This window comes from Tamandua tetradactyla, chromosome 21 (genome assembly GCF_023851605.1).
Source record: "Tamandua tetradactyla isolate mTamTet1 chromosome 21, mTamTet1.pri, whole genome shotgun sequence".
Classification (NCBI taxonomy): Eukaryota; Metazoa; Chordata; class Mammalia; order Pilosa; family Myrmecophagidae; genus Tamandua; species Tamandua tetradactyla.
The window spans coordinates 13,461,727-13,482,614 of record NC_135347.1 but is presented as its reverse complement, the minus strand read 5'-3'; the positions used below and the strand labels follow the sequence as shown (position 1 = coordinate 13,482,614).

At 39.6% G+C, this 20,888-nt stretch overlaps 1 pseudogene; it reads right to left on the bottom strand.

Moving 5' to 3' along the window:
• LOC143665154 (phosphatidylinositol-3-phosphate phosphatase MTMR1-like) overlaps window positions 1-18,602 on the bottom strand; it is an 80,817-nt pseudogene extending 62,215 nt beyond the window's left edge.
• Between the last annotated feature and the right edge of the window lie 2,286 nt (window positions 18,603-20,888).

Genomic DNA, 20,888 nt, shown 5'->3' with positions numbered 1-20,888 from the left:
TGCATCAATTGAGATGCATTGCTTTTTAAATTATTATTAATAAAACCAATCATCATACAATATGAACATTCTTTTTTTAATCACATAGCTGTATATTCATCATCATGATCATTTCTTAGAACATCTGCATCAATTCAGAAAAAGATACAAAAAGAAAACAGAAAAAAAATTCATACATACCATACCCTCCCCCATCCCCCCCACCAATCATCAGCACTTCAATCCACTAAATTTACTTTAACATTTATTCCTCCTATTATTTATTCATTTTTAATCCATATGTTTTATTCAGATGTTCATAAGGTAGATAAAAGAAGCATCAGACACAAGGTTTTCACAATCACACAGTCACATTGCAAAAGCCATATCATTACCTAATTATCTTCAAGAAACATGGCTACTGGGACACATAGCTGCCACAGAGCCCATCTTTGTCAAAGCTGTTGAACTCGGTATCAGCCCTTTGGCTTCTTCCCAACAGGTGCCCCATCGCTTCCTGCTTTTCCCACCAAGTAGCTGCCAGATTTTGTCCCCCCTTCTCTCATGCACTGCTCTGAGGCAACATTGCAAACCTGCTTCACTTCTGACCTGCAGCTGGGTTTTGTTTGGCCTGTACAGTGTCTTTCTTTCTTTTGTGTGTGTGTGTGTGAAAAATAACATATACACACAAAAAAAGCAATAAATTTCAAAGTGCACCACAAAAAAGAAAAAAAAAAAGAAACATGGCTACTGGGACACAGTTCTACATTTTCAGGCAGTTCCCTCCAGCCTCTCCATTACATCTTAACTAAAAAGGTGATCTCTATTTAATTGCCAAGAAACGACCTCCCGGATAACCTCTCGACTCTGTTTGGAATCTCTCAGCCATTGATACTTTATTTTATGTGATTTCTCTCTCCCCCCATCAGTCAAGAAGGATTTCTTAATCCCTTGGTGCTGAGTCTCAGCTCATTCTAGGATTTCTGTCCCACATTGCGAGGAAGGTCCACACCCCTGGGAGTCATGTCCCACGTAGAGAGGGGGAGGGCAGTGAGTTTGTTTGTGTGGCTGAGAGAGACCACATCTGAGCAAAAGAAGAGGTTCTCTTGGGGGTGACTCTAAGGCCTAATTTTAAGTAGGCTTAGCCTATCCTTTGCGAGGTTAAATTTCATATGAACAACCCCCAAGATTGGGGGCTCAGCCTATTGCTTTGGTTGTTCCCACTGCTTGTGAGAATATCAAGAATTCTCCACTTGGGGAAGTTGAACTTTCCCCCTTTCTCACCATTCCCCCAAGGGCACTTTGCAAATATTTTTTTATTCACTGTTCAAATTCTTCTGGGATTTATCGGGGAATCACTCTGGACAAACCTACAAAATTTCATGCCCTACCTAAGTTTCCATGTACTCATTGTGTTCAATTAAGCTGCCCACATAAGTTATATTAGGAAATGCACTAGTCAAAAATATAAATTTTGTATCAAATAAGTATTTTTTGCTTTAGTCTCACACACAAGTTAAAGTTTTAAAATATTAATTACCATGTATTTTCAACACCCTGCATATTGACATGACTTTGTTCTTCCTCATAGTTGCATTGCTTTTGCTGAGTTTCAACTGAGATGATTTTGTGAACTTTTTCTTTATTCTATACCTGCACTTTACTTCTATTGATATCCTTATGTTGAATTACTCTTGCATTCCTGGGATAAATCGTTTTTGGTCACAGTGTTTAATCCTTTTACTATGCTGTTGGATACAATTGACTAGTGTGTTTTTGAGGACTTTTAAATCTTTATTCATGGAGAATATTGGTCTGTAGTTTCCTTTTATATGATTTCTCTATCTGACTTTGGTATCAAATAATGTAACCTAATAAAATGAGTTAAGAAGTGTTCCTTCCTATTTAATTGTTTGGAAGAGTTTGAGAGGGATTGACATTAATTCTTCCTTCAATGTTTGATAGAATTCTCCTCATCCTAGACTTCTATTTCTGGGAGGTTTTTCATTATTATTTCAGCTCTGTTTCTACAGGTCTGTTCAGATCTTCTCCTTCTTGTTGTGTTAATTTAAGTAAGCTGTTTGTTTCTAGTTTTCATAACAGTCAAAACTTTGGTGCTGCCTTGGCATCCATCTCACTTGAACTAAGCCAGTTCTTTCAACGATGACCTAACAGCTTGCCAGTCTTGGGATTTCAACTTCCCCCAGAGCTCAAGCCCACATCTGCAGTCAGCTCCCACACTACCCACATAATGTGCCCGAAAACCACAGCTTGTCCTACATGATAACCTAACCGTTACCACCACCCTCAGACCCCCAGTTACTTCAGCTTTTCATGCATGTTTGTTTAAATTAACCAGTTGTTGATTGAGGCATTAAATCTGCTAAATTCCACTCTTGGACCACAGTAAAGGCACAACCCCATGGGGTCTTTCTTACTCTACTTTGTGCCCATCGACCTCTGGTTCAACCACACTTGCCTCTGTACTCCTACCTGAGTAAAAGGTACCAGCAAGTAACTGTGTAGGTAATGAAAGCCAGGAAAGAAGTTAGCAAATATTTTTATTATGTATCATAATTTACTACAATGTCATTTTTCAAATAAATATGCTTACAAAAATTTTTATCCTTTTTTATAATCCTAGTTTGTAATTGTAATCTTAGTTATACTTTTTATCCTTTTTCCAGTGCAAGAAATTTTAGTTATACTGATTTTCTTGATCTCAATCACATTTATCACAATGATTATGACTTCTGTGCTTGATTTATTGTGTTAATTGATACAATTGAATTATTTTTGCATAGTTGGAAAGTCGTTATCTTTCACAGTTCCACATAAACACATGAAAATTCTCCATTACCTACATTTTTTTAAAACAAATGACAGACTTCCTTTATCCATTACCTACATTTGAAAAACAACAGCAAAAAACCCCCTGTAATTTAACTGGCTCTCTCCATTTTTGGCTGAATTGGTTATCAGTTCATCTCTTGATAAACTGATGAATAAAATATATTTAGTTTCTTTTCCACTACCTCAAGGAAAATAATAAGGAAAGTGTGAAGATAAATGTAAAAAAGCCAATAATCTCCAGTGTCAGCAAAATGAGTGGGGAGTTATGTCGACTGTTATGAACTCAGGAGCAAAGCACCAAAGCCAGGTGCATCTCAAGTCATTTGTTGCCATGTGAGAATGACGGTCAGGTTCCCAAACCTTCTCATTTATCATTAAAACTATACATCTGGATTATTTTAGTTACTTATCCAAATTTCAAAACTTCACCATTCTGGATTTTGAAGTTGAAAAACTTGAAGTTGGGCTTGACCTTCCCAGAGTAAAAGTGGAACCTGTAAATTCGGCTCAAATTATTTTTCCCTCATTGGGATCACTTCAATTTCCTGCTGAAATCTAGGATGGGTAGGGAAAAAATGAGTCAGACTCAAAAGGAGTAATCCTCTCAGATTGATGGCATTGATCTTAAAATATTGTAGATGGAAAAAAATCCTGACATTCTGGCAAATGAGAGCTTAATTAACACATATGCAGACATATCTATATCTTAGAGACAGATAAAAAATAAAAAAGTAAGTAGAACTAGATTTTCATGTGACACTAAAAACAATTTTTAAAGGTTTGCATGGGAATTTTATTTTTCTGAAAGAAACTAATGTACAGTTCTTTCCATCATGTATCTAAGAAGACTCCATTATACTTGCTTAGTAAAAATCTATTTACCTATGTAAAATAAGTGAATTTGCACTTTGTTTTCCGAGGAATTCATCAGAATAGGCTGTCTCTGTAAAGCATCTTCAATTTCTTAATTGGCTGCATTTGGATTTGCTCACCCCACCTCAGTCATGTTTACATTCAGCCAAATTCTATCTATAGCAGTGCAATTCAGTTCAATAAGAGAATTAATATTAAGTAAGTCCATTTATGAGTTCTATTTCCCATGGAAAGTGTCCAAAATCAAACTTACTTTTATCTTCCCAAGATATGTTTCTTGCTGTCCTCTCTGTGTGAAATGCATCAGATCCCTTTTCTCTGGAGCCTCGTGGAGATTTCAGTCATCTTTGATCATTTACTTCCTCCAGCCTATCCATGGCCAAGTTCCATGGACTCTGTCTCAGCAACTGCTCCATCATCCCTTGCCTTCTGTCCATTTCCATTGCCAACTCCTAGTCCCGATCTTTCTGCCAAACTCCAGCAGAGGCCTACAGATGGGCATTTCTATCTTCTGTTCTTTACTTTCTCCAACCCTGCACACATCAAGACCCAGGTACTATTTTCTAACGTTCAGTTCTGATTGACTGTAAAACTGTTCTATTTTGATGAGTCTACATTGCTTCCAGAATTGAGCCCAAAGTTCTCAGCCTTTCACTCCCAGTCTATCCTCAAGAAATATAGGATTCACACTTTTCCTAAAGGTAAAGCCTCCATAATTATATGGGGCATGCGAGCCTTGGCTTCTGTGAGCCATTCTTTTCCACTAATATCCTACCCTTCAGGTCTAACAGTAAAATTCCTACCTATCCTTTAGGCAGAAGAGCTCCCCACTGTCGATCAACACAGCATTGGTTGATATCTCTTTCATGATGTCTATTATTATTTTTATTGGTTTGATAGTTATCATGTATGTCATATGCTCCTACCTGTTCAGGGTGGAGGCCAGATCCTGTTTGGATTTGCTATAAGTCCTAACACAAGGTCTGGCATCTAAGTGGGACCAAAAATGTCTGTTTAATAAATAATTAATTCATTTTCTCAGCTTTCCCCCAAAAGCAGACTTTTTCTGCAAATTATTTAACCATGAAGCTCAATTTCATAATAAGTCTCCTGATATTTAGGCAGTTTATTGTGTTATGTATAAAATGTTTTAATTATATATCACCAGGTTTGTTCTAGTTTGCTAGCTGCTGGAATGCAATACACCAGAGACAGATTGGCTTTTAATAAAAGGAGATTTATTTTATTAGTTCCTCAGAGGAAAGGCAGCTAACTTTCAACTGAGGTTCTTTCTTATGTGGGAAGGCACAGGATGGTCTCTGCTGGCCTTCTCTCCAGGCCTCTGGGTTCCAACAACTTTCCCCATGGTGATGTCTTTCTGCATCTCCAAAGACCTGGGCTGAACTGCGAGTGCTGAGATGAGGTATGCTGAGCTGTCTGAGCTGTGCTATGTTGAGCTCTCTCATTTAAGCACCAGCCAGTTAAATCAAATATCATTCATTGCAGCAGGCACGCCTCCTAGCCGACTACAGATATATTGAGCAACAGATGCGGTTCATGTACCATTGGCTCGTGTCCACAGCAACAGAACTAGGCACCTTCATCTTGTCAAGCTGACATCTGAACCTAACTACTACAAGGTTCAATATATATGGCTTGTATCTATTAGTTTTCTCTGTTGGTGACTATGCTTCTATGGGTACTTTTAGCCAAGAGATGACTAGAGCAGCTGTGGGGACAAGCTAGTCCAGGGTCAGGTAAATGCTTGTGGCTACCAGGCTGTGATCTGCAGAGAATATGTTTGATACAGGGTATAGAGCACTTCCTGGCAGATTCTGACAATCTGGGCAGGTGCATTGTGTCTTCCAACATGTCCAGAGATACTGGGCATTTCTTTGCACTGATATTCCTCATTTATCCACAGGAATGCAAAGGGTACTCTGAGGATTTTCAGTTAAAGTAAGAAATTAAAGATTTCAGTGCCTTAATCCTTCTGACCAAAGGATGAACTATGGTTAGCAAGTTGCTATGCTTGGACATGGCTACCACTTTCCAGTTTGGGAGGAAGCCTTCCTTGTTTGCTGATCATGCCACTCTGGCTGCCAAGTCCAAAGGCATCCCACCAGAGCAATAGCACATTGTCCTTGAACAGACAGAAAGAACTTGGATTATCTTACCTTGTCCTGAGATGACAGTGATGCCTCTCAGAGTAGAACTGTACCTTTTAAATGTTTGAGATGTCCTCTAGACAGAGTTTATTGTTTTTCAGGGCCATCACTGGCAGGTGAATGGTGGGGCAGTTGTGAAATGGAGAGGAAGCTGTAACCCTGATGGAGTTTCAGCAGAAGTGGATAAAGCATCATCCTTCTCGATAATTAGGTTTAAATGACTCTTGAGTGGATCCTCCAGGAAAGCACTGATTGCCATGACGCCTAGGTTGCCCACTTTGTGTCCCAGAGCTTACGCTGGCTCTTCGTCCATTGTGCTTCCCAGAAGCGAATCCTTCCTCTCCATCTGATAAAAGTAGCCACTATAAATTAGGAGTGGGGGTAAGAGGGTCTGAAAATCTCACAAGGAGTGACTTCTGCCATGGATAGGATCCAGAGTTTCTAGAACAATAAATACTAGACTTTAAAGATTACAGAATCTGTGGATTTTAGAAAAATTTCTGCAGTCTCTCTCCTGCCGAAACAAAAGCAATATTGGAATTCTAAAACACAGAAGTGATTTTCAAAGTAAAATTTGGTTGCTGCATGAGTTGGGAGTGTGGGGGACCCAATCCCAGAATATTAGGTCTCCCTTTTACCTGTCACTAAATCCTTGGCAAATCCAGGAATCTTGACATTCTATAGAAAAGAAGTTACCAGCCAGATTTATCATTACAAGTTGGAAGCAGAGAAGGGTTAGCACTCAGGTCACTTTATTCAATGTTCTGTCTTTTCCTCTTAGACTAAAGCTGTGGCACAGACTGGGAAACAGTCAAGAAAAAGAAACAGATTAAAATACATGAGAGTTACTAAGAAATAGTTTAGGTATATGCATTATGGCAGAATGTAAACTCCCAGTTATAGTCATGAAAGTGGTGTTTCAAGTGTGTTCTCTAGACCCTCTGCATCAGAATGTCCTGGGGTTCTAGGAAAATTTATTAAAAGTAAAGATTTCTAGTCCTCATTCCAGAGTCACAGATTGGACTCTCTGGGGGTGGGCCCAGAAAACTGAAGTTTTTTTTAAACTTTTTATTTGAAATACTCTCAAATTTAAAGGACAGTTGCAAAAATAATACAAACCCTATTCAGAGAACTTCAATGTACCAGTACTCCCCAAGATACCCAGATCCACCATTTTTAACATTTTGCCATATTTGCTCTATCATTCTATCTATCATCAGTATATCAGTCCATCTCTCTCTCTGTCTGTCTAGCTATTTAGCAATCCATTTTTTGAACATTTGAGTGTATGCTATATACATCATGCTCCTTGAACACTTAATACTGTCTTGTACATTTCCTAAAAACAAGGATATTCACTTATGTAACAACCTTAAGTGCAGTTATTTCAAACAATTTAACACTGTCATAAAGTTTACAGACTATATTCCAATTTTTTCACGTCCTAATAATATGCCTTTGAGCCTTTTCTCCTCCCTTGCTAGATCCCATCCAGGATCATGTATTGCATTTAAATGTCATTGTCTCTTTAGTTGTTTCTTTTCTTAAATTATGGGGACATATATACAACATAAACTTTACCATCTGAAGTACTCTCAGGGTAGGGAGATAGAACTATTAAATGGAGTTAATCACATTCACAATATTACAGTATCCTCACCACCTTCTATTACTAAGATTTTCCCATCCCCCTAGATAGAAACCCTACACCCATTTTGCATTAACTTCCCATTCCATCTGCTCCTTTCCATCCCAGGCAACCTGTACTCAGTAATTTCTGACTCTATGAGCTTGTATATTCTTCAATATTTTCTTTATAGTTACCATGAGGCTTAAATTTAACATCCAAAATCTGTAACAGTCTCATTTACTATAGCGAACTTAACTTTAATAATACACAAAACTATACCTTCCATACCCACTTTATGTAGCTCTTGTCACAAAATACATGTTTATACAATGGAGTTCAAAACAACCCATTTATCATTACATTTTATGCAACTGCCTTTTCAATCCTATAGGAAGTAAAAAGTGGAGTTACAAACACATGCAAGGCAACAAAAATTTATGTTAGAAGTATAATAGTTACTGGCATATATATTTACCCATTATTAACCCCACTGGAGATCTTTGTTCTTCATGTGACTTTGATCCATTGTCTAGTGTCTTATACTTTCATCTTGCAGAACTCTGTTTTGTAGCTCTTGTAGGGTTGGTCTAATGGTGACAAACTCCCTCAGCTTTTATTTATCTGAGAATGTTTTAATCTTTCCCTCATTTTTTAAAAACTTTTTTATTGTATAGTATAAAATATATACAAAGTAAAGAAATAAAAAAGCAATAGTTTTCAAAGTAATCTTCAACAACTGTCAACAGGACAGATTCCAGAGTTTGCCATGGGCTACCATACGATCCTCTCAAATTTTTCCTTCTTGCTGCTCCAGAACATTGGAGGTTAGAAGGCTTAAATATTTTTTTATCACCACAATCGACTTTTTCCTTTCTTTTTTGTGAAAAATAACATATATACAAAAAAGCAATAAATTTCAAAGCACAGCACCACAGTTAATTGTAGAACATATTTCAGAGTTTGAAATTCCATAATTTTAGTTTTTTACTTCCAGCTACTCTAAAATACTAGAGTCTAAAAGAGCTATCAGTTTAATGATTCAGCAATCATATTCATTTGTTAAATTCTATCTTCTCTGTATAACACCACTATCATCATCTTTCCATCCTTCTCTTTAGGGTGTTTGGGCTATGGGCATTCTAACTTCTTCATATTGGAAGGGTCTGTCCCTAATATGGGGTAGGGAGATGGAAATATCTGATGTTCTGGAGAGGCTGTGCCCTCTAGGTTTCAGCACATATCTGGTCCAACGACCCATCTGGAGATTGTAGGTTTCTGGAAAGTTACTCTAGCATGGGACCCTTGTGGATTCTTATATATTGCCCTAGGTGTTCTTTAGGATTAGCTGGAATGGTCCCGGTTGGGGTTTGGCAGGTTATAATAAATAGTAATGTCTAATTGAAGCTTGCATAAGTGACCTCAGGAGTAGCCTCTCGACTCTATTTAAATTCTCTCTGCCACTGATACTTTATTAATCACACTTCTTTCCCCACTTTTGGTCAGGATGGAATTGTTGATCCCACAGTGCCAGGGCCAGACTCATCCCTGGGAGTCATCTCCCATATCACCAGGGAGATTTTCACCACTGGACATCATGTCGTAGATGGAAGGGAAATGATTTCACCTGCAGAGTTGCTTACCCTCTTTTTGAAAGACAGTTTTGCCAGATATTGAATTCTTGTTGGGAATTTTTTACTTTCAGCCCTATAAATATGTCATCCCACTGCTTTCTTACCTACACTGTTTCCAATAAGAAATCAGCACTTATTGAGGGTCCCTTGTATGTAACATTTTCACTTCGCTCTTGGAGCTTTCAGAATTCTCTATCTTCTGCATTTGACAGTTTGCGTATAGCATGGCATGGTTTGGGTCTTTTTTGGGTTCCAAAATCCTTTTGGGAGTTTGTTGAGCATCTTGGTCTTTTGTTAAATGTGGGACATTTATCCATAAATGGGTCTTATCCATACAATGAGTTTGGAGAACAGTTCCGGGCCAAAGCGTGGGGTAGGGGTGGGGATTCTCCCTGATCCTTTCTGCGCATGCCATCTTGTCTTGGGCATGCATGTGGGGCCCTAAGAATTCCCAAGTTTACACACTTTGAAATGTCTTTCTTCCCTTTGGAAACAGTTTTCTCATAGTCCCAGCACTGCATTTTATGCCTTACCACCTGTAATTCCTCGCCCCAAGCAGCACACCTTGACTGTTTCCCTGCAGCTTTGTGTAGAAGAGCTTGGTGAGAGCCTTCTAGCCTTCTACATGCAGGGACAAGTTATGAGCCAGTAAGTCCTTCAGGCCACCCCCAGACAAAATTGGGCCAGGCATATATGCCCTTTTATGTGCATGCGGGTACTCTGCTCCCTCAGGAATCAGGTCCAGGGATCTACATAGGAGTGTGAGGGCTGGGTGGGAGAGGGTCCAGCCAGGGCACTAGGAGATCCTACCACTTTTCAGTCGTTTTCTCCTGATTCAACTCTAGTCTTGCTACTGCAGTTCTTTAATTGCTTTCTGGAGCCTTGAAAAAGGTGCTTTTTCCAATTCTTGCTGGTTGTAAAAAGCTTCTATGGGAGATGGAGCCCTGAAGCATCTCACGCTGCCATCTCGATCAGGGCAGGGCCCCTTTTTTTGTGCAGACAACCAGATTTTTAACAAACTTCCCCACTTGATGAAAGTGTGACATGTAACAGAGTGCATCAGCTATTTAGTAATATTGGAGAGAGGCATGGTGTTACCAAGTTTCAGAAGTCTTTCCTTGCTTTCAGAGTTGCTTTAGCTGGAGCTGCTTTCATAACTGTTTCTGCCCTTTTTTAGACAGTGGCCTCTGTGACACAGTTATCTAATCTTCGGAGTCGGGCCCCTCTGGGTGAACAAAGGCCAATGGTAGAACAGAGCACTGTCTTGCTCCTGCTGCCACTGCTTCTTCCTTCTGCGGCCTGGCTGACTTCCAGATTCCATCCTCTTTTTTTCTTTGAGGGAGTTCTGAAAAAATGAAATGTAACAGTATAACACAGAAGGAACCAAAATGAGAGACACTCAGGTCCTGGTGCTTGGGGTGAAAGAAGATGTTTTGTTTCGCTTTTTTTTTCAATTTCACATTTAAATTATTCAAGGAAACAACCCTAAGGGACCACCATTAGCAAACCAGAACATTGTAGCCCCTACCCTGCCATGGACCCTTACTGACTTCCTGCAGCAGGCGAAGTCTGATGGAAGAAGGGGGAGAGAGGAATCAAGCGGAAATTTTTATTGCCGTGGTAGAGGAGGGACCCCATGCAAGGCAACAAAAATCTATGTTAGAAGCTATTAGACCGGCAGGTGGGAAATACTGCACCAAGTTCAGAATTCAAAATAATAAAGATCCATTCTGAATTATGCCCAAGGACCTGCAATTACTGAAAAAATCAGGAGACCCCATTATAATACAATATCATTCTAGTTCCATGTTCATGAATCTTTCTATTACCTTTTTACGTAGATTTATACTACTGAAAAAATAGTAAAATGTAATCATTTCTCTTTTTTTCATTTAATATAAGTTTTCAGGCCTCATATTTGCCTTTGACCAAAGATTGAATTGTGCATATTCCTGAGTTGGTGCTTAATTAAGTGTGTCATTTCCCGTGGTATCCTTTCCCCAAGTGTGGAAAATATCCACTGAAATATGTGAACTTATTTTAAGTCATACATGGACAAACAATTTTAATAGTTAAGCATTTATATTAATGTGTATTAGAAAGTTATGTAAAATTAGCAAATCAAGCCTCTGAATTCATGGGAAGTTTTGCTTAGGACAAGGCTAAAGTAGAAAACAACTGAAAGAAACATCATAAATATTTACTAATAGTATGGTGAGAGGTTCACCTTCCATGTAGAAGTTGCTTGGCTGGACTAACACTGCTGGTCTCTTTCCCCACCCCTCGTTTTGTTGGGTGGAAAAGGAAGTTGGGTGGAAAAGGAGAAGACAATGGGTATCCTCTCTCAGTCCCTACGTCTGTATTACTAGAGACGCTTCTCTGCCTTTCAACAACAGGTCTGCCCTCGGGAGAGAGAATGGGGAGTGGGGGTCAATTATCCAATTGAGCCCATACCTGGATGAGTGAGGATGTCCGGTTGAGGGGTAAGATATTAGCAAACTTGCTTTGCTATAGCTCTAAAGTCATGTTCACCAGTCAGTAATATCAGTAATAAAGATTATATTTTCAATTCTATATGTCTGGCTCATAAGAGTATCTCTCAACTGTTTCCAAACTCAGGCCTCCTTGAAACCTCTACAGTATATGCAGCTGTGAAAGGAATGAAAGAAATATGGGAGTGTAAATTCCACAAAGAAAATAAACATGGATTCAATTCATAGCTGTATCACCAACCTACCAGAGTGTTCTAGTTACTATGGCCGGGTGACAAATTATCCCAAATATAATGGTATAAAGAATTTACTGTGTTCACAATTATGAGGGTCAAGAATTCAAACAGGGCACAGAGGGGAAAGTTTTTCTTTTCTGCTCTGTAATGTCTGTGGCCTCAGCTGGCTGACTGGAAGGCTGGCACAGGAATTATCTGAAACCTCATTTATTCACATGGCAGGCAGCTAATTCTGGCTGTTGGCCAGAGGTCTCAATTGCTCTTTACATGGGCCTCTGCATGTGGTCTCTCTGTGTGGGGTAGTTTGGGCTTTCTCAGGGCATGGTCACTTTGTTCCCACAGTGTGCATGGAAAGAGAGAGAGAAAGCGGTAGATGCTGTATGGCCTTTTCTACCCTACACTTGAAAATCACACACCATCACTTCTCTGCCACGTTCTATTCATTGAGGAAGTCATAAGTCCCACCCACATTCAAGGAAAGGAAAAATTGACTCTTTCCCTAGCTGGGGAATGGAAAGGTTCTGGAAGAACACACGGAACCAGAAATATTGCTGTGATCACTTTGGAAAATATAATCTTCCACAAAGAGTAGTAGAATGTAAAATAAATTGTCTTCCTCTTAATTCCCATCGTAAAAAGACACATCATCTAAGCCATTGCTTATGGGGTTGTGGGTCTATACAGTCATTTTTTGTGTATCAATCTACTCAGGATAGTTGACTAACTCTGAAGAAAGTCTATCCTTCAGTATGGAAATGAGAAAGATATAGAAATGGGCATCAAGGTGGTGTGGTAGAGAATAAGATAACACTTGACTTGTGAAGATAGGCTGGACTGAAGTAAAAACGAATCTGAAGGAGAAGTTTGTGAAATTGTCCTAACCCTGGGCTGAAGATATTGCAGGATCAGGATCTGCATATTGAAAAACTTTGTATTTTCTGTAATGTATTTTTTGTGTGTGATGTATTTTGCCAATATCTTCTTATGAAAATTCTCAGACACAGGTCCCCCCCACTGCAAATTCAGCTTTTTATAAATAACTAGAGTTCAGTATTTGTTTATACATATTTTTTAGGTAAAATTGAAAATGCATGCATTTTAGTATGAGTTAACTTATTTTCGAATGAAATAACAACATGCTTAAAAGGTTCAAGGAGACCACCTTTATCCTTGCTTCAACCAAAGTATTGGCAGGGAAGCAGCACTCCCTGGGACTGGGCCATGTGGTGGCAGCAGGAATTGGAGTAGAAAAGCCTCATGGAAAAGTGGAGCTAGAGGACACAAAGTGAGAGCTTCTTGGTTAGGTGGCCTATCTCAGCTGGAGATGCTGTTCATATAAAAAACCCAATGTCCAGCTCTTGTTAACCTGAAACCATAGATCATCATACTGTTATTAAATGTCCTCATGAAAAATTTCAAGGTCCCACCAGCATGATATTGGAACATAGCCCTTTCAAAGGAACCCCAGCTTATTGTGAGAATGCCCAGCATGCTGACTCAGATGTGTACAACAAGTCCCCTCTGTTTCTCCTTGCTGCCTAGCCCAGGGCACCAGGGCTTGGGCACCTCCAAATCTGGTGTTTGGAAGAGAACACTGTAGCCCCTTGATGGCTCCAATCTGAGCCTTCCCTTGATTCCTCATAGGCCTGCAAAGACCAAGTCAAAATGAAGAAGATATAACTAAAGGGTTGGGCACAATGAAATGAGCTATTATATAGAGACTCACAGTACTGCTAAGCTGTTTTCTCAGAAGCCCTGGTTCTGGCATGGTCTGGGGTCTCTTAAAGGGTCACCTCAGAGTTGTGCCCCTACCCTGCCTCTATGCATTAAAAAAAAAATTGCCCTACTCCCTCTACAGAAGTTCTCAAGCTATCTCCATATCTTATACCTTTCCACTGGGGAAGAAGAAGGCATTTTTCTCCTCCTTCCAGTCTATAGCCAATGTCTTCCTTATTCCCTCAACCAGAATCTTCCTGCTTTAAAATGGCTGAGAGGAAACAGGCACTCCCTTCAGGTAAAGCCTTCCCTCTCCACCCACACCAGGATGTGGTCTAGCCATTTGGCTCTAGTAAGACACAAAACAGTCCAACATCAATACCCTCCCAAAGTTTGGCTTTTTCAGTCTGGAAAACACTTAGAGAAGAATGCCTACAAGGTCATTCCAAGCCACGCTAGTTCCTTTTCAAAGTCTCTTCTGCACAGTGAGGTGAACATGAGCGTGCCTTGTCTTCCTTTAGATATCTGCAGCTGTGGGCTTCAACTTGAACACACACACACACACACAGCCCATATGGAGAAAAGATCCATTTATTCCAAAGTAATTAAAAAATGTGCAGAGACATAAATCCAGTTCATATAAATACTCAAGATACTTCACATATCTCAACATCTGTAGAGCGGTAAAAGATGACATCACAATTTTCCCAAAACCAATGAGAGGCTCCTTGATTTATATTCATGTAAGAGGCATCTGAAGATATTTTGCCAAGAACAAAAGGATAGCCTTTCACAAAAGTAAGCTCAGAAACTGCTTGCACTTTTTAAATCATAGTTTTTCCCAATTTTTTACTGTCATCAAAAATTCCAAAATACCAAGACATCATAACACTTATTCAGCTCTTCTCTTCTGAAGACTTGCAGGCTTTATGTTTAACATGTTTACAAGAGATACTTAACTACTATTTGTTGATGACTATGTACATTTTTAACCTCTGTTAAGTGCCTGCTGGGTGCCAGAACCAAGAATAACTGTTTTATAATATTAACAATACAGGAGTGCACATTTTCAGGAGATGAGATAGGTGTATCCAAGAGATTGCAGTGGCTCATCTCATACTTGGATATCATTTTCTTCTTTTACAATATCTGTGCTCTTTTGCTCATGATTTGGACCTTTTTTGACTTAGAAGCTTCTTGTCATGGGGTCCCATGGAGTGCAAGCCTATGAATTGGAATCCAGCTTTGAAAAAATCTCCTTTTAATTCAGCATTCAGCTTGCTGTATTAGCTAGGATCTTATCCAAAACCGAAAGCCACATTACTTTATTTTCTGTGAATCAAATTAATTTCAACTCTTGGCCAGCATCCTACTGGACTGGTGGGAAATTCGGTTTTAGTTTTTATTGAAGGGAGTTCCTTCCTGCTCTCAGGATTACCCAAGAATTCAGATTTACTGGATGCCGAGAAAGTAAATACCTGTAGGCTTTAGTTTATTTTGGTCATCACTGATATGCTCCTTGCTTAAATCTGATTGGTCCCTTGAAGGAATCTGCTTAGTGCCAAGGCTAGATGAACTGGTGCCCAGAATCCAGCCTTCCTAGGGACACCATAAATTCACTCTTTTTGAAAGACTTCCAGGGAATGGGACACAGATTCCTACTACAAGCAACCACAAACTCTCTTCCAGAGTGCAGAATGTCCTTTTCCACCCAACTACCACCCACAAAGGCATTAAGGAGCCACATGCCAACCTCTGAACACCTACCATAATCTCTTCAATCAGTAAAGGGTTTTGTTTTTTTGTTTTTGGCGTGGGCAGGCACCGCCAACTGAACCCAGGTCTCTGGCATGGCAGGCGAGAACTCTGTCACTGTGTCACCATCGCCTGCCCAATCACTATAGGTTTTTAATAAAACAAAAGCCAGGAGGAAAGGAGAGGAGAGGTTATGCTGGAACAATGTCTTTGGCTCCTCAGGCAAGGGAACACAAAGCCTGACTACTCTCTTGGAATGAGAGAGGGAAAATGCAATCAGTTAAAAAAAAAAAACCCTCAATGGTTCATAATCTTTTTTGTTTCCATAAAGCAGCAAACACAAGACACACATTAATATTCTAAAACCAGTTGTTTGGCTACAACTCAATCTGACCAGAGTTAGCTAGGGCCCACTGAACGGAAACTCTGACTTAGGGGATGCCCAGCACCTCAGGGGCCTGTTATCTGGTAGCATAAATAATGCGTGTAGCACTTGACCCTGCAGAATGTGGCAAGTGCTACAGGAAAGTAAAAATAAAATCCTGTAGGAGACCCAAAGTGGAGAAATGTCCTCCTCCTGGGGAAACTTCTGAAATAATTGGTATTTGAGCGGGGACTTTGGAGAGGAGATGCTATTTCCCCCAGAAGGCAGAGAGAGTACTGGGGCTGAGCCCATTTTAAGCAAAAAGAGGCAGGAGAAAAAAAGACAGTAAAGTAGGAAAGTGTTAAGAGGTTTAATTGCTGATTGGAAAACTTGGCTTAGTCAGGGAAGGGTAAATGGAGTGGGTTGGGGAGATGTGAGGTGTGGTCAAAACAGGAACTGGAATGTTGCCCTAACAAATTTCTCTTATAGACTTCAAAATGAATATTAGGAGAGGGATTTGAAGAACTCACAATGGTAATACAAAGACTCCAACTCCCTGTCTTATATAGCTTGGAAAGGAAATGAAGGGGAGGTAGGGCTGCTGCTAGGTGAGCATTCTCTGCCAACTCCTAACTGAAGGGAAGTGCTTGACCACAATTTTTTAGTGACTTTTTGCCTTTTCTTGATATTTGTGCTAGGTCTTATCTAGATTACAGGACATCAGAAAAATCCCACTTGCCTCCTGTTAACAGAGAGCTGGTAGAATTTTGACACCTACTGGGATTGATGGAGGATTATTAGCTCTTGGGGCTTTCCTTGGGGCACATCTATGAGTCTACCTGTAAAGCCCTCTGTTTTTGGAGTTATGGAGGTGTTTTATAAGTATCACCAGAAAAGGAAGAGACAGAAAAACAACTAGTCTAACATTTTAAAAATTGAGATTATCAGGGAGTAAAAAGGTTAAAAACAACAACAAAACAAAACCATGATTTAGTTGCCATAATCTTTCATTCATTCATTTATATATTCATTCAGCAAGTATCTATTGAGCTCCTATATAGTGGGAATCTGTTGATTTTTGTCTGCCCAGCATCTATCCCCCTCTGTCCTGGCCCAAAGGGGTTTTCTCGGCCAAGAGTTCAAAGAAAACACCAGGCATGGACTTTTTCATCAACCTTTGTTATAGGAGCTGACAGGAGTGAAGAAAGAAATTAATCTAGGAGTCAGGTTGCGCTGATGGCAGCCAATACAAAGCTCGGTGTGAAAGAGTTCTACATTGAAAGGGAGGGGGGAACAGGATTTTACAGTGGGCACAGACAAAGAGAGCACAGAGCCAAGAAAGGGCACGCACATGTTGCTAACAAAGTTAACTGTTTCTTAATATTTGTTTCTCTGGTCACAAGCTCTCACAGAGTTAACCTTGGGGAAAGATGACTTAAGGGCACAGAGCTGAGAGAGTACATGCAAAAATGTGCGTAATTGCTGACAAAGTTGAAGAGTTGGGGGATATTGAAACATGCAAAAACATTGTTACGCTACACTCTCTTTTCCTATTTTTCCTCATAACAGAATTCTTATTTTCTTTGGTGACCTCTTCCCCACCCCCCTCACCAATCCACTTGGCTTGGTGGAGCTGGTTCCACTCCGGACTCCAGTGGCAAGCATGTGACTGAGATAAGGCCCAAAATCACTCCTCCCTCCTTCTTTCCCTTCCCTCTCCGCCCCCTAGTGATTGGGTCAGGGATGGTCATGTAATTTAGAGGCCAGATAGCTAAATTCCTTAACTCCTATGGAAAGATTGTGAAGAAATAACCTTCCATCCTGCCAGAATTGAAATTGAGAGGAACTGTTGTAAGCCTGGGAACCATCTGACCACAAGGGTAGTCTTTAGAGCTGATAAATGTCCCAATAAAGTATTTGAACCCCTGGATCCACCGTTGCCTGATTACTCCCTGAAGTTTACAATTACATGATCTTGTTTTGTTCCAGTCAACAGGGTCACATATAGTCTCTTGTGACTGAATGAGTCCTACCTGAAACAATCTAGAATATTGATATAGTGCCATGTGGTATAATAATGAACACAGGCCCAGAGTTTAAAACCCACACCCTGTGAATTAAGCCAGAGAAAAAGCACACCTTGTCCCAGCCTTTGATATGGCAGAACAATTAATTTGATCCTCTCATTAAAAACAGGACTCTTAAATCTGGCCTGAGTAGCTCATGAGTATTTTTTTTTTTAATTATTAGGTCAGGATCCAGTTGACAGATTTCAGACAAGAAAGCCATAGTGTCAACATTGCATCTGTCACATTGTTGACTTTCTGTCCTTGCTTAATGGTTCTTGTCTTTTGCCAAAGGTCCAATGTGTCCTGGGCAGAGCTGGCATCTATTTTGGTTATTCCATTACCTGGTTGTGTATCCTCGGGGAAAACATTTCCTCTACATGTGTTTAAATGTCCTCATCTCCGACAGGGAGCAGGGAAAGATAATATCCCTGTCTGACCTTAAAGGATCTCTCTGAAATGACAATAACATGTAACTATATACACCAAAGTACTTTTAAAATTTAGAAAGCCCAATAAAAATGAAAGAATGAAAATATATATTTAAATAGTCCAGGAAAATCCTGTCCTTACGTTGAACTGGTTGAAAAACCTTAGATACAACATAGTTCTGGCAAATATTTAACAAGCTCTTTGGGGGAAGAAAAAGCTCAGATCTGTAGCACTGACTGATTTTCATAATGAAAATATTTCTACCATGGCCAATTCTATCTACCAAACATCTCACAAAATTCCTGCAAATAAACAATTGGTTCCTATAAACCTGCACCAACACAGTATTGCTTAGAAAGGTTGGTTACCTCACCCGCCTGAACGTCTTCACCGATCAAAAGACCCATTTGGCTAAATGATCACTCCAGTCCTTTCCATCTGCATGATTCTGAATTGACCATAACTAGATTATTAGAATTTTTGTTAACACATGGACCTTCCTTCGGCTTTCATGGTTGTGATATGTAATTTCTCTGTGAATATCAAACTTCTAGCAGCACTGGAGGTGTCACATGAATGCAACCGACCAATGAAGAGTGGAGGTGGCTGAATTGGCTGAATTGAAGAGCCAAGACATCAAGTGACCTGTTCCTCACTGAAGGGGAACTCTTTAGCCAGGGGCAGTTTACCATGACGTTCTTTTGTTACCTCATTTCCTGGGGCTGGGTTATCTTCTTTTGTAACTAAGAATATGTCAAGTGATATATATGAAATGACTGCACGTACAAGATTATTCATTGTTTGTAATTGTAAGAGGTTAGAAATAACCTAAGAGTCCATCCATACAGAGGGCTGATTAATTGAACCGCAGAACATTCGTACAATGGAATATTATGCAGTTGTCAGTACAAACAAATGAAAGGATTTTTTATATTCTGATGTGGAAAAATCTCTCTGCAGTTACCCAATATCGATTTTAGAATGTAGACCAAATATAAAAAATGGAAAAAAAATAAATTAGGAAATACAAGAAAGTGGTTATATTGGTTATCTCTGAATAGGATAACTGAGTCCTGGAAATAAGAATGGGAGGGAGAGGGTGGTGCAGTGGTGGCTCAGTGGCACCCGCCATGCTGGAAAAAGAAAAAAAAAAGAATGGGAGGGAAACTTTTCACTAATGCCTCTCACACATATGTATTTTCTATGATCCATATGTCGTGTCTATTCTAACATGCACGCACACAAGCTTCCCCTACATACACACATACATACTTTTGGAGAAAACACCTACCAACTGAATAAATAAAGTTGTGAAAGTCTGAAATGTTTTTCATGCTTTTAGAAACAGAGAGAACAGATCTTGTGAAATGTGTGGATGTGCATCTAACAAGGTAGCTCATGTCTCTGATGTTTCCAAGAAACCATGATGTTACCTCTAAAAGGTTGACTAGTTGTCAACAATAAATGCTTCAGTGAAATTGGATGACAAGTACCTGGAGATTTCACTCTAGATAGGGTTGTTTGGAAATCTCTCCGGACAGATGACACTTGTGCAGAAATCTAATGGGCAAGTCACGTAAAGAGCTGGGAAAAGGTGGACCCCAGGTGGAATGAAGAGCGAGTACAGAAACTCAAGCATTGCATATGTAGAATGGAATGATTTCTAAATGTTGTGTTAGTTAATTTTTTTTTAATTAATTAAAAAAAACCTCAAGCAGGATGTAAGATGGGAGGTCCTGGCTTCTAAAGTAAAGGCTCCAACCAGCCTTTCATTGCCTACTCCTCCCCCACACAGGCTTATTCTTCTTCCTCTTCTAGCCTCAGGTCTTTACCCTCTTCTTTCTTTTACATCCCATCCATCCTTCCGCAACTAACAGGATTCCAAACCTCTATGTTCTCTCTCCTCCTATAAACTTATTTGAGCCCCTGATACCATCACTGCCACCATGTGTGACCTACGTGAATGTTGAGCTTGTAGAGGAAATGCAAATAGTCACAAATGGTGGCAAGCAGGGCCAGTCATGGTGGTGGGGGCAAGCAGGACAGCCAGGGTTGTCTAGGGCAGCCGTATAGAAAGAGCCCAACATTCTCAGGGATCTTCAAATTTAGATTTTGCCATTACTGCCACACATAAAGTTGTAGCTCATTTTTATGCTTTAAAAGTGTTATTTGTGGGTAGGCTGTGGTGGCTCAGCAGGCAGAGTTCTTATCTGCCATGCTGGAGACCCGGGGCTCAATTCCTGGTGTCTGCTCATGAAGAAAAAACAGAAAGAAAGAAAAGAAAAGTGTTATTTGTTAAACATTTGAAATGTAACTTTTTTTTTGCATGTGTTTCTTAAAAAAAATTGAAACCACAAAAAGTGAAAGTGATGCAAGCTTCTCTTTTTTGTAATACTTTTCTTTTAATTGTGAAAAATAACATATATAGAAAAAAGCAATAAATTTCAAAGCACACCACAACAATTAGTTATAGAACATATTTCAGAGTTCGGTGTGGGCTATAGTTCCACAATTTTAGGTTTTTCCTTATGGCTGCTCTGAGACACTGAAGACTAAAAGAAATATCAAAATAATGATTCAGGAATCTTACTCAAACAGTGGGAAATTCTGATTCTAATAGTATTCCTGAATGCAGCCTTTGGACTGTATTTTGAAAAAATTGTTAAGATTGTAGTTATGCGCCTATGAAAAAA